Here is a 14,543-nt window from a genome sequence, read left to right as displayed (position 1 = left end):
TATTTGAACATAATTTCTGATTTACGTCGTTGTGATGAGATGGTGATGCAAGCTGCGGGCTGTTTTCGTTTCCCAGATATCTCATTTTGATCTGATGAGACTCATTCTTGAGGAAATAGGAAGAGCGGGTTGGGAGTTTATTTTCCAGCCTTTAAAGTATTTTAATCATATAATATATAAAGACGTGATAATTGATTTTATTTCCTCTTTCTGAGGATATTGTCATTTGTAATTGATAGCTCCGGCAGAGTCAATGAATTGTTTTCCAAAACATGTTCTCACAAACTAATTAAATTTAAAAGAAAAACAAAAGCAGTCAAATTGAAACTTTGGGAAGCAACTCAAGCCTGCACTGCCTGAAGGCTCTTTGGTAATTGGTGAGGCAAAACCTATTTGAGTTGCAATGGCAGCAAGGCCTAATTGTGCGTCACACCTACATGCACACAAACATTTAACTCCTGAGTAAACAGCCTGATCTACACGGACACAACCAAACATAAAAGTGCTCTACATGGTTTTCATCAAGAGGGAATCAGGACAGTCCGCTGCAACACGAGGGCCCGCCTGGCTTCCTGGAGTGACTTGCACTGCAGCCAGCGAGTGTGACTATGCCACACACACACACCACGCTCCTTTTAATTAGCTGACAAGTCTTTGGACCTGAAAACACCACGGCACCGTGGCCTCTCTACACTGTAGCCAAGAGCTGCTCAGACCGTCCACTCCGTTCCTCTCCTGCAGACTACAAAATGAGTCCAAGTCAGATAAGAGCACAGCTCCCCAACAGACGAGCCGAGGCGCCTCATTTGTACCCCAGCGAGCTTTCACTCCCAAACCCAAATTGGATCCATTTTGACGAGGCTGCAGTGGACCAGGTGCCGTGATCAGACCGACTGGAGACTTCTCTTTCAGCCCGACGAGCAGCACGGTGTGAAAATAAGCTGTAATGTGACAAAATGGGAGCGGAGCAGCAACGGACTGCAGGCTGAGAGCGAGCTGAAGGTAAATGCTTTATGCTTTGATTATTCTCCTTTTTCCTGTTTCCAGAATATTCCATCTTCCATTGTGACTCTCGGATCCATTTGAACCGCGGTGAAAAATTGTGCCTGAAGGAAGCAACATGGACCAAATCTCATTTCTTCAAGAAAAGCCCCCCCCCCCMCCCCCCCTTTATTTTCCCTCCAAAACACACGGAGGCGCTTCATTTGTCACTGGTGCCGCCCACATCCTGAATTTTGCTTTATGTTAACTCAATGTTTCTGAGGCGCCTAGAGGGAAGCACAGCGAGTGCAGGGGATTCAGAAAAGCTTCATTTTTCACCACTGACAAAGGGAAAAGGCCCCGGCTGGCTCCCAGAGTCCTGGACCAACAGAATGGATGCTTGTGGAGCACCGAGGGGTCGTTATTTCAACCACTAACCACCACCGCCCCACCTCTGTACCTCTCACAAGTGTAGAATGGGAAGAAAACAACAACCATCTGTCAAAAACCTGCCGAACGTGGTTCAGCCACGTCACTGCAGCGGCAAAGAAAGGGCGTAACAACACTTGATCACATAAACAACCTTCTGGGGGCAAATTTAAATACATCACTGCCTGTTTTTGGAGTTTTTTGTTTATTGTGCTCCTGTTGGATCTGTCAGAAGGCTTCAAACCACAGCCTGATGCACTGAACACAAATATGTGCCAGTTTTTCACACAAGTCAGTATAAATGAAGCAAACAGGAGGTTTGTGATGAAGCTAATGCAATTTCAGCCAAAACATTTCAGTATTATTGGTGTTATGGCCCATAACAAATATTTACCATTATTACACAGAAACACACCCATTATTTACATACATATACGCACAAATACACTTGTCTTTTTTCAATATGGTAAAAAACGACCAGACTGCTGACCCGGTTCTGCTTCAGTTATGTCTGCGCAGCGTCACTATCATGATCAAACAGATTCCACTGGACCGAACATTTCCCCTCCCAAAACAGAAACACAAACAGCAACAAGTGGGAAATCAATATTAGACGTTAATAACGGCACAGTTTTACTTATCGGACCGATACCGATGTTAATGCCGATATATCGTGCATCCTCAGAAGCAATTAATCTGATTTAATCTCAAGAGTCAAGATTAAAACATTTGGTGGGTTAAATTTGTTTTTTTATTTACCGTTATTTAACTAGGCAAATCCCATTGAGATCTCAGATCTCTTTCTCAAGGGAGGTCTGGGCCTGAAGGCAACCTATTGTACACCAGAGACCAGAGTACCAGGAGAAAACCCACACAAGCACGAGGAGAACAGAAAGACCCCAGGTCTGAACCAGGGTTCGAACCGAGGACCTTCTTGCTGCGTGGCGTGAGTGCTCACCACTGAGCCGTCGTGCCGCCACAACCAAGATTGACATTACTGGGGGCAGTGGCAGAACTAGGATTTTTCTGAGTAAGGGGCCATCAAGGGGCCACAATATTTATAGAGGGGCCAAGTCTTTGTTCAACATCCTTTCACACAAATTCCCAGTGTTTACATTTTATACTTCAAACACTTGTAATGTAATTTTTTTAAAAAGGTACCACTTTACAATAAGGCCCCCTTTATAGATGGCTTTTAAAGAGTTTATAGATAGGTTATTAATTAATCTGTAAACACTTTAAATATTATTAATAAGTGTTTATTATGCAATAATTAAGGACGAGAAAGAGACAAAATTGTCCAGCTTCATTTATTAATGATTTATAAAGTGTAAACTTTACAAATGAATTAATAACTTATCTATAAACTCTTTATAAGCCATCTATAAGGGGAGCCTGATTGTAAAGTGGTACCAAAAATCTTGCACAGTAAATTCTCACCAGTTTTTCATACATTTTACTGCACATGAATAAAATATTTTCAAACACACAACATGTGAAAAAATCCAGCCATCATTTGTCAGTTGAAAGACTTTTTTGCAGGATTGTTCACATTTTAAGAAGAGAAGAAGAATTCTGTCAGCTTGATTCATTCTGGACTTTACTATTTGACTCATTAGCACAACTAGTGTTTGAACATGGAACTGCATCCACCATTATCACCCAACAGATAAAAGACAGAGAGCAACAGGACAGGGGCACTTCAGGGGGCCAATCAGATTTCAGCTGGGGCCAATGCCCCTGTGGCCCCGCCCCCTAGAACTGCCCCTGATCAGGGGGAAAGCACCATTTAGTTTGTCTTGCATGCGTAGATCCAAAGTCGAATTCACCAAAAACTCATCACAAAAGAACACTGCATATAAGTCAATCTGAAACCAGGTTAGTGTAACAGCTCCCTCTGAGGTATTAAAATGACAAAATAATGATAAAAACACTTCTTTTGAAGATTACCTGCCTCTTAAAAAAGGTTGTTTATTTTACAGGCTCATTCAKCTGCATATATCCTGGAAATACTCTTCAAACATTTCGCAGAAAAAAAWWTTTTTTTTTTTTTACTCCTGACATAAAAGAGGAACTCCTTTGTTGCTTTAATTTAAGGGTTACTGAGTTTGCACCTCTAATGATGTTAAATTATTTGGTTGAACTCGTTTGAACACACTTATATAACGTCTAAAATGCGTCCCTTGTTGTGTGAAACACTGCTCATTGCCCTAATTGATGCCATTAAAGTCTTTGCTTCTGCTCAATATGATTCATTCACATTTTAAAAGGCAGGTAATAAACACGCCTGTTAGTCAACATAAACAATTTATTAAAACACATGAGACACTGGGGACACCAGTGGAAAAAAGTAACCCCCCCCCTCCCGAAAAACCTGTTTTGCCCAGCCAGAAAACAGCCCCACCAACAAGAAACGTTCATTAGCAGTTCACCACTCTCTATGAAGTAATTCTGCGAAGAATAACCGTTATTTTTATTTTTGTAAACAGACATCAACAGGAGCAGCTTCTGTAAAAGAGTKKTTTTTTTTTTCCTTTGGAAAAAAGGAAGAGTGGCCGCCTCAAAAAGCAAACTCCGCAAGAAATTCTTCAGTTATTTTCCATCTGATCTCCATCCCGATACAAACTGGACTCRAACCCGCAGCCTCAGGACTACAAGACCACAGTCCTCTGAAAAGAAACGGTCATAAAAACTAATATTCCCAAAATGATGGTGACCTTTCAGAGTCTTGACTCGTAAAATCCAATTCTCAACAAATGGACCCGACCTCCAACATGTGGGGGAAAAATAAAATAAAATAAAACAAAACCTTGTTCTGGCTCCAACTGAATAAGTGTAAAATGCACCACTTTTTTAAAACACAATATTGCAGCCATTCACTTCTTTTCTCCCCTACCTCCTTTGAAGTCAACACCTTTTTATTCTTAAGGACTGAAATAAAATGATGGTTTTATTGCATATTTTCTTGCTCATCTTAACTTAAAAGTACTTTAGGAATTTTATTATTATTACTATTATTATTATTTTGCTTTTGGTTGTTTTTCCTGATATGGATTTAAACTAGATGTCACATAGCGGTAGCATATATGACCCCTATACAAACGTAAAGCACCAATTTGTGACCCAGCAATCATTAGTGGGCCCGATGAATGAAACCTTCATCAGAGCTAAACAACAAACAAAACAATTGAAGCTCTTATGTTGAATAGTTTTTGAGTTAAACATTTTTGTTACAGATGCTCAMTAATGACTTTTTAGCGATATTCGATAAGCCGATATTGTTCAACACAATTTCTGATTCCAATATTGACCGATATTACAAACCAATATTAAGGTGACATCACATATCTCCTGTCAGGAACATTATGCCTGATTTTACTGTAATACCCCACTAGATGCATTCCAAAGAGAAACATTGTCTGTACAAAATTTAAAAAAAAAACTTTTCACTGAAGTTGTGGAAAAAATGCCATATTTCTTTTTAAGATTTTGTCTCAAACGATAGTTTGGATCATGCTCTCCCTGAGATAATCTAGTTTGATGATGTCATCACACGTCGGTGAACGTCTCTGGACCACAAACATTTTTTAACCCTAACCGTCAAATCCTGGCGTTAATTTATCGGCTTTTGTTATCAGAAGAAAAACCGATACCGATATGTAGAGATTTTACATACTGTATCTGTAGGCCGATATTATCAGACATCCCTAATTTTTGTATTTTGCATTATGTATTCAGGGAGTGGACATTGAGATAGTGGACTCTTATAAGTACCGGGGTGTTCACCTGAACAATAAACTGGACTGGACTCACAACACGGATGCTCTTTACAGGAAGGGTCAGAGCAGACTCTACCTGCTGAGGAGGCTGAGGTCTTTTGGAGTGCAGGAGACACTCCTGAAGACCTTCGTTGACACAGTTGTGGCTTCAGCCATCTTTTATGGCATCGTTTGTTGGAGCAGCAGCTTATCTACAGCTGACAGGAAGTGGCTGGATAAGCTCAACAAGAAGGCCAACTCTGTGCTGGGATGCCCCCCGACCCAGTGCAGGTGGTGGGAGACAGAAGAACTCTGGGTAAAATAACATCAGTGACAGAGAACATCTCCCACCCAATGCAAGTATCTGTGGCTGACCTGCAGAGCTCCTTCAGTGACAGACTGCTGCATCTTAAATGCAAAAAGGACCATTACCGAAGATCCTTCTTCCCATCAGCTGTTAGACTCTATAACCATCACTGCTCCCAACAATCCTGATAAACATCCATGTTTGTGTTTGCACATCGAACAACTCTACCTCTCAATCATTACATAAATAATAACCAGTGGCAAGTGTACATCTTTTTTTTTGGACTGGACTTAATGACTGAGTTTGAATCAATTTGCACACCCCCTCAGATCATGAGTTTGTCATGACTGTTTTTTCTTGTAATTTTGTATTTTTCTGCACAGTACCTTGCCTTTATTCTCATTTTTATCCAGTTTCATCTTGATAGTCCGGAACAGTAATTATTATTATTTTTGTTTTATTCTGTTTAATTTTATTGTTACTATCTTAATGACACATTGCAATATACTGTTTCTGTGGATTGATGTATGTATCTGCTGCTACTACACCTGAATTTCCCTTCGTGGGACAATAAAGGCCGTTTCTATTCCATTCTATTTCCAGACACTCCCTTTTCAGATGGAGCCCCCTCCTCAAATATGGGGTCTATCATAAATAAAACCATTGGCTGGTGCAGTGTAGGTCAGACTCATCTAAATTCCTGACGAACTTCTTGTTGATCGGTGCAGCTGTTGAGCAAAAATCACTGAAATAAATAACTAAACAAATGGTTTGAAAGCTTCGACTATGGGGGTCATAATAAAGGTGGGTTCAGATGAACCATATCCGAGGCACGCCTGGTCTAAAGCACCACCACCAACAAATTAACATCACGTTTTCCAACATGAAACATATCTTTTAGTTCACTTGCTGCAACTTAAACTATCCACCAGCTGAATGAGCACAAAGTTAAAATGACAAAAAATAGAACGAAGCCACAAAACTTCATTTTTCAGCTTCTGCTGACTCTTCCACCAAGTTTATAACTCCCCATTAAGTTTCTTGTAATTTTAATGAAGTGGACATTTGATTACACAGTTCAGTACACCACCATTAACTACTGCTTTAGTCATAAACAAAAAGATCAAATAAACGCTTTTAAAAGGTAAAACAATTCATTAAAACACATTTTATTGGTACATAGCCACTCATTTTTTTCCTCTTTACTCTTGTAAATTCTTTTTGATGTAATCTTCCTCTTTTCATGAGACTTCAGTTATATAAGAGACTTAGCTCCTCTTATCCCTCCTTTTCCTTTCATTCATTTATCTCKCTCCATCTATAAAGTTTTTCCCATTACTCCCCTTGAGCCAAACAGTCAACCAATATAATGGGCCAATACCACTAACATACTGCACATTGTATTTCTGTTGGCCGATAAATCTGGACTGATATGTTGTTACTCCCTTATGAACACAGTTTTTACCTTCATTTCCTCTACTTTACGTCATCCTACCTCTCACCTCTCGTGTTTTACGTTTCTTTACTTCTTCCATCCCCCACCCACCACAGCAGAGTATTTACAGCTGGTGTTCATAAGGTCGATAAATGGCAGATGCCAATTGTTTGAGACTGGAGATAAAAGCTGGCAAAACTGAGACCRCCATCTATCAAATCCCCCCAGAGCTGAGCTTCACTCAGTCAAAAGAGAGGAAGAGGAGGGTGTGGAAAAGGGAACTAACTCTTCGTCTGTAAGAAACTGACAGACTGACAAAGAGACACTTTATAGTTGCTGTAAACAATGCCAGCTCTCTGATTTAGTAGGGTCAGGGGGATTTGTAGTTGCAGCATCAGAATTATTTGCCGTTTTACTRCTGCAGCAGTATTATCTGGATGAAGGGTCAAATTTAACCACAGCAAAAATAATCACACTGYCACTCYTTTTGACAGTCACTAAAAGACTATACAGAGTTAAATCCCTAAAGAATTCAGTTTAACTGGATTCTTTGACATGTTTATGCTTCTGTCCTTAAAGGGATCGGTTAGTAAGTGTTGTTTTGCCGACTAGTTACAAACAGTGTGACTAACTATGAGTACTGTTATGGCTAAGTTACCTACTACTATGGGTACCGAATTCAATACTTTTATAAGTATCGACCGAATTCTGTCGGTACTACCGAGAACCTATTCACGTAACATCAATTGGTACCATGTTTCGGTACCTAAACCCATCATTGCGACCGTTATTGCTTTAGAGTGGTGAGTTTTCCATGCTTGTCCTGAACGTAGCATCGTGTAAGAGCGTAATGACGTCAGCAGCTGCTGGTTCAGTAAACAGRGTTCAGTCTGAACGTAGCTTGAAAGCCTCGCAGCTTCTGGAGTAAAATTTACCAAACAGACCGCCTCTGAATTATCTGGTGGATTTATTATTTTGTGAGCACGACGTTCGCTTGCTCAAAGTAAATAAAGTACCGCCACTTTCTTTATTTCATCCACCATTAAACAGAGACCAGCAGAGGAAAACAACAGAGGTGCTTACCGACTGTCCAAACGTCTGACCTGAAAGAGCACAAGCAGCCAACTTGAAACGTTGGAGTGTTTTGGATGCTCAAAACATAGCTTGAATACCTTTTATTTATTTTAACTCCATCCTCTTTTCCTATTTGATTTAAACTTATTAGCCTTCCATGGACCTCCATCAGTTTTTCTAGCAGGGAAATGACATCAATAGAAACACGTGGAGCTGGATTTTAATTTGTGCAATAAGAAAAAACAGTCTTGTTGTTTTCAAGAATTTGCACTTTAAAGAAATTAGTTAAACAAGTGATGTTACAATACATAGAGCTGGATATGTTGGATTTGTTAAATTTTTTATATTGAGAATCAGAATCAGTTTTATTGCCATTGTCAATGAACAGGATTCACAGACTAGGAATTTGCTTCGGTGTTATATTGAAATATTTAACAGTGTTATATTGAAAAATATGTTAAATAAAAATGTCAAAAAGGTACCCATCCCTACTAACTACTGATTAAAACAYCACTTCAAAATGACAATTATTACTTTAAAATAAGAAATTCTAACAAAAGCCTAGAACTCACAGACAAAACATGGCCCGAGGAGCAGGGAAGGAGCTATGATTATCTGGTGACCACAATTTAAATTAATTTAATTAAAATAATCCTAATCAACTTTTAGTGAGTTTATATTAACTTATCCTGGGGGGGGGGGGAAGCTCTGCAGGAAACAAAACTGCCTGAAACATGTTTTTTTTTATAAAACATCAGCTCTGAGTGAAACTAAAGGTTTTTTGACAAATATGAGCAAAGTTTTCTGACTGCTTTATTTTAAAGGTTGTGACATAATGTAAAATAACTGTGATGCATAGTTGTAGCATAATATGACCCCTGCATGTATGCAAAGCTCCAATGCACCAGAACAGATTTATTGTTTTTGGTGGGGGTCCGGAGGGGCTGGGGTTTTTTTTTATTGGTGGGCCCGATAGATAACCCTTCATCAGAGCTAAACAAGAAAAAAATCGGAAGCTCAGTTGAATTGTTTTTGAGTTTTACATGTTTTTGTATGTCCAGACACCCCCTTTTCAGATGGGGTGGGGGTCGGGGTGGGGGGCTCATTGGTGGGCCTGATGTATAGCCCTTCAGAGCTGAACAACAAAAAAATAAATAAACCTCAAGGTCCTATGTTGAATAGTTTTTGAGTTATAAGCATTTTTATGTCCAAACAACTGCTTTTCAGATAGAGCCCCCTTCTCAAATATGGGGTCCATCATAAAACCGTTGACCGGCTCTGTGTAGATCAGACACATCTATTTTCCTACCAATTTTCATGTTGATTGGTGCAGATGTGTCTGTGCTACAGTTGACCAAAAATCACTAAAAAATAAACAGTACAAAAACAATATGACCCTCACTTGGCGTGCAGCGGTCATAAATATTGTTAACATAATGTGCACAATGTTTCAGTTTAATTTACACATATGATTTCTTCATTAAACCTCTTTTGAAATTAAAAGTAACTTCAAAAACTGCAGCTAAAACTTTATGTATGAAAACTAATTGAAATTCCTGATAAAATCAAGCTAATTTAGTGATTTTAACGTGACTTTTAATATAATAAATAAACTGTTAGGTCATTTATCCAGGATACCCCGTGGTTTATTCATGAAGTTATTTAAGTAATACTTTAGTGTTTCGTTACCGTGCAGTCTGTTCACAATGCTAACAGAATTATAAAACATAACATCTAAATGTTAATAACCTGAGGAATAATTGGATTGCGTGAGCCCCCGCAGCAGAAGAGATATTGCAAAGTGAGCGCAAGACGAAGCGGCGGCAGAAGAGGACAAGAGGTCCCACTTACTGCTCCTGACAGAAAAATTGACATGGAAAGCCAACACTTAACGCCTCTCTCCTCCATCACTTGCCTTCCACTCCTCACCCTCCTCCGTCTCCTCCGTTCTCCTTGCTCTTATGCTCTGATGGATGACCTTTCCAATAAATATGACTCATCTCCTGAGCTGTCTGGGTTACAGAACATGTTAGAGAGGCTGAGAAGCGGAGAGTCGACGGTGCTGCTGGACAGAAAGCAACATGCTTTTTGTCTGATCGCTGCAGCCTGGCCTGCTTTAAACTCTGTGATGGAACATCGTGAAGCAGTGGGTGAATAAAAACTAGGCTATAAACAAAAAGAAGGAAGAGAACAGCGAGAACTTTGGTCTAAAATGACGTCTAAATGATGCTTAAAACTCTCCTACTAATTAGTAGGCCTCTGCAGACCATGATGGCATACTGAGGAGGCCTACTAATTAGGCACTCCTTAGGTTCAGCTGTGTTGAACCAGAGCAGAACCTAAAACATGCAGGACTCCAACCCTTGAGGACTGACTTTGGGCACCACTGTAGTAATATTTGCTACTTTTTTGCTTCTTTTTTTTCTTCCTTTCTAATGCAGAACTAGATACTGCATGGCATTAACCTATATGACCTTCCCACATATGCACCAGAACTTAGAACAGATTTATTGTTTTGGATGGTGGTCCAAGGGGGGTGGGGGGGCTCATTGATGGGACCRCCCTTCACCTGAGCTAAACAACAAGAAAATCTGAAGCTCCTAAGTTCAATAGTTTTTGAGCTATAAGCATTTATGTGTGTCCAGACACCCCCTTTTTAAATGGGGTCTATTGTAAAACCACTGGCTGGAGCAGTGTAGGTGGAACACATCTATGTTCCTAACAAATTTCATATTGATCTGTAAAGCTGATTCCGTGCTACAATTGACCAAAAAAAATCACTGAAGATAAAATAAATAAAATAAATAAATAGTACAAAAACAATATGACCCCTTCTTCCCATTCAGGGGGGTGGGGCGGTGTCATAATAAGGATAATGGAAGTTTCGGTTCCGATCTCAGATAAAGTTCAGACTGAAGTCAGGTTTTCAGTGTTCTACACTTATAAATATTAGTTTCATGTTTTATTAATCCCAAGAAATTAGTAAAATGCTTTTGAAATGGCTGGAAAATGCAGAGTTATGTGAAGATCTTTTACTGAATTTTCAGAGGGAGCATACGGCCTGGACCCTCCTAGGACGGCCTCACTCTACAGCTGCTCGTTAACATGTTCCTCATTGGTATCAACAGATGTTGGCAGGTATGAATTATATTGTTAACTRGGACAACTTTGWTTCTAAAGTTAAAAAAATTCCTTTCATTTGGTAYGTGAATGTTTGCAAATTGGCAGTGAGATAAAAAAAACTGGGAGGACCACCTTAAATCTTGCCTAGGGCACAAAATTGGCTTGGGCCAGCCCTGATATCCTGCCTTATTCAGTTTTAGACTAATCCCAGTATCTGTAAAACTGACTGAATTGTAGCCTTTTTATTTTGGCTATATGTAAAATTGGGCTGATATTAACGTCCGATAATGATTTCCCACTTTTTATCTTTGCGTTTTTGTTTTATGAGGGGAGATGGTTGGTTGAGAGGCATCTGTTTGGTCATGATAGTGATATTGATGCTGCGCAGCCAGGAATAACTGAAGTAGGGAGTCATGTCAGAGGTCTGGTCCTTTATTTAACGTATCAAAAAAAGGCCTAAGTGTGTTTGTGCGTAAATGTATAACATAATTTTTGTGTTTGTGTAATATCGGTAAATATCGGTTACCAGACATAACCGCAATAATTATATCAGATATCGGCTGAAATTTTCATATTGGAGCATCCCTATTCTGGGGTTATCCCGTCAGAGCAGAGCCTGTGCAGTTCCTTGTTTCTTTCAATGTTTCAGATTTTGTTTCAATGATAAAACTTCAGCAATTTTTCCACTTAAACAAAAACTTTGACATGTTCGTACAACAACTTTGTCATCCAGTTAATAATCCCTTTAAAAACAAAACAAAAAAGAACCTAAAAAAATGTTGTGCTCTACCTCTGTCTCGATTTTTTATGTTTTTAAATCTGCATCTGTGCTGAAACTAAACCCTTCTCACCATGAGGAGCGATTCCTGGAAACTGTTCGAACACGTTTGGCTCTGATCATACGTCCTCAGGTCTTCTGAAACATCAGAAGCGACTTCGTCAATCTGCCATCACCACGCTCACGTCTGTGCATTTAGTGAGAGTTTTTGCCTTTTTCATGCAACCTGCTGGCGTCTCACGGCAGCCAAGGCCAGGTGATTTGGTAGTTAGGCAGTGGGAGCGCTCACAAGAGGGCTCTATGCTGCTGATATTCTACTCAGAGAAATTATTGTCCATTATGGCCGCGAGGAGGACAAGCACTGTAATCACTAGAGGAAGAGAAAAAAGCTCCAGATTTCAGCTGTTTATGCCCTCCTCCTCATTTTGCCTATGCAACCATCTCTGTTAGCCTTTGCTCAAGGTGAATCATTCTACTATAACAGCAAGGCCTCATGTGCAGCTATTATAAAAATCATTTGTTTGACATTAAATATGATTTTTTAAATATGGACGCATGCAGCCAAATTAAAAAATTACATTTGTAAAAATAAAACTTTAAAAAAATCAAGCATTGGCCAAGACTCGCTTGAAAAATAAAGCTTTACTCTAAATGAGTCGTAAGTTTAAATAAAATGTAATCATTGGAAAATGATTATGTAATGTTTGAAGATGAGGTGAAAACATTGTGTTCACACCCACATGAGGGTTCACAGACGATGAAATCCACAAACAAAATGTATTTCCAGGATACACTAATACTCACTTGGTTTGACGTAAACGCTGTAAACTACATTATTTATTCAAGTATAATACGTAAAATTAAATCCATAAAATCATCCATAAAGTTGGGGGGTAGTGGGTAGTACTATACTCGAATAAATATTTTTATTGGCTTCATTCACAAAATTATTGAGTCCGGAAATGAGACCACGTCGTAAAAAGCAGTTGAAATGAGCTCACCTCTTACACTCCTCCATGCTTCAGGGCGAGATAATAACAAATCCATCAGCCAACATGATGTGAAAAAAAGGGGGAAAAAGTAGTCCTGCACCTCAGTAATGATAACGAACTAATGACATCAGCGTGTTCAGCGTGACATCAGGGCCGTTCCTCTAACAACAACAAAGGCATGTTCGTCTGTAATGGCTGCCGTCTACCGGTGTTCTGAAAAAGTTTGTATCCCTAAAAAAATGTTTCCCCACCAGAGGGGGCGCTCGCGAGTAGGAAGTAATCTGCTTTTCCCCCATAAGATGGTCCAAATCTCATATGAAGTCTCTGACTTTTGTGTTGGCGCCTCCTGGTGGACTATGTGTAAAATGCCAGAATTCATATGATGCTGCTACAGCTGATATATATTTGTTGTCAAAATACCTTTTAGTACATATGTTGTTAAAATAAAATGAACAGTCCAATGATCATTTTACTGATATGTATAAAGACTGCAAAGGCTGAAAAATCTTGGAAGTCTGGATGAAATTGGAGGTAGTTTGAGGATTACATATTTTTTATGCTTTTTAAGCTCAAAAAAGGGGGTCGTATTATACATGAGATCGTATTATACATGAGATTGTATTATACACGAATAAATATGGTAAACACAACAAATACAGCAAACAGCTTCTCTCCTGCAGTCATTTATTTTAAATCTGATGATTTAACGATCAAAAACCCGTCTCCACCTCACTCTGACATCAGCCTCCAATTAGATGTTTAAGATATTCTTTTGGCCTCGATGAYGGATCAGTCGGAAAGTTAGTTAAGAGAAGAAGTGAAAATGTGGCCCTTTTCATCTAGAGAAGGATCTCCTGCCTGCAGGATGCCCTTCAGTGTGTCTGTCACATCAAGTCACAAATCACCAAACACCACAGCTATAGATTGCACACATTTTGTTCAACACATCCTCGAGGCAAAGTGGCCCCAAGTGTAAATTCATGATGAGATTTTTTTTTTCCTTCCTTGGGTCGACAAACTATCAGCAAGAAACAAATCTGGTGAAATAAGAAGTTTGGAAAAGCGAGAGTTTGTTGTTTGTCAACAAACTAACATCTGCAACTTAGAATATCACAAATGACTCAGTTTCTGTGTTAGCGGATCAAATTTTAGGTTCGTATCTGCTGTCTGACTAAGATCCAGCCCATTGTGGGTTTTTATGTCAGCTGGCTGTTTCAGCCATCTTAGATGCAGTCGACTCCCAAATTTAACCAGCTTTAAATGTTATTACAACTAGATACTGCATAGCAATAGCATTTATGACCCTGCCACATGCACAAAGGGGCGGCTGTGGTGCAGTGGTAGTGCAGCCGGCTTGGGACCCAAAAGTCACAGGCTCGACTCCCCACCATGCCCACATGTCGTGGTGTCCCTGAGCAAGACACCCAACCTCCAACTGCTCCCCTGTCGCTTAGATAGATCAAATGCAGAGCACACAATCTGTCATTGTATGGGAACATGCACTGATGACCAATAAAGTACCTTTTTCTTTAAAAATAAAAAATGAAAGGCATCAGAACAGATTTACTGTTTTGGGTGGGGGTCCGGGTCCTCATCGGTGGGCCCGATGGATATCCCTTCTTCAGAGCTATACAACAACAAAAAAAAAAAAAAAAAAAAAAAAAAA

The 14,543-nt window shown here is 39.5% G+C and overlaps 1 long non-coding RNA gene across 1 annotated transcript in view; it reads left to right on the top strand.

The window, feature by feature from the left end:
- Positions 1-386: 386 nt before the first annotated feature.
- Positions 387-14,543, top strand: part of LOC106530251 (uncharacterized) — a 27,558-nt gene continuing 13,401 nt past the window's right edge. Inside the window, exons 1-2 of the long non-coding RNA XR_001311751.1 lie at positions 387-1,002; positions 11,032-11,122. This is a non-coding gene — a long non-coding RNA (uncharacterized LOC106530251). The remainder of the gene's footprint in view (positions 1,003-11,031; positions 11,123-14,543) is intronic.

Source organism: Austrofundulus limnaeus, unplaced genomic scaffold (assembly GCF_001266775.1).
Source record: "Austrofundulus limnaeus strain Quisiro unplaced genomic scaffold, Austrofundulus_limnaeus-1.0 Scaffold503, whole genome shotgun sequence".
NCBI lineage: Eukaryota > Metazoa > Chordata > Actinopteri > Cyprinodontiformes > Rivulidae > Austrofundulus > Austrofundulus limnaeus.
Note: the sequence above shows the minus strand (reverse complement) of the source record. Positions and strands in the feature narration are given on the sequence as shown.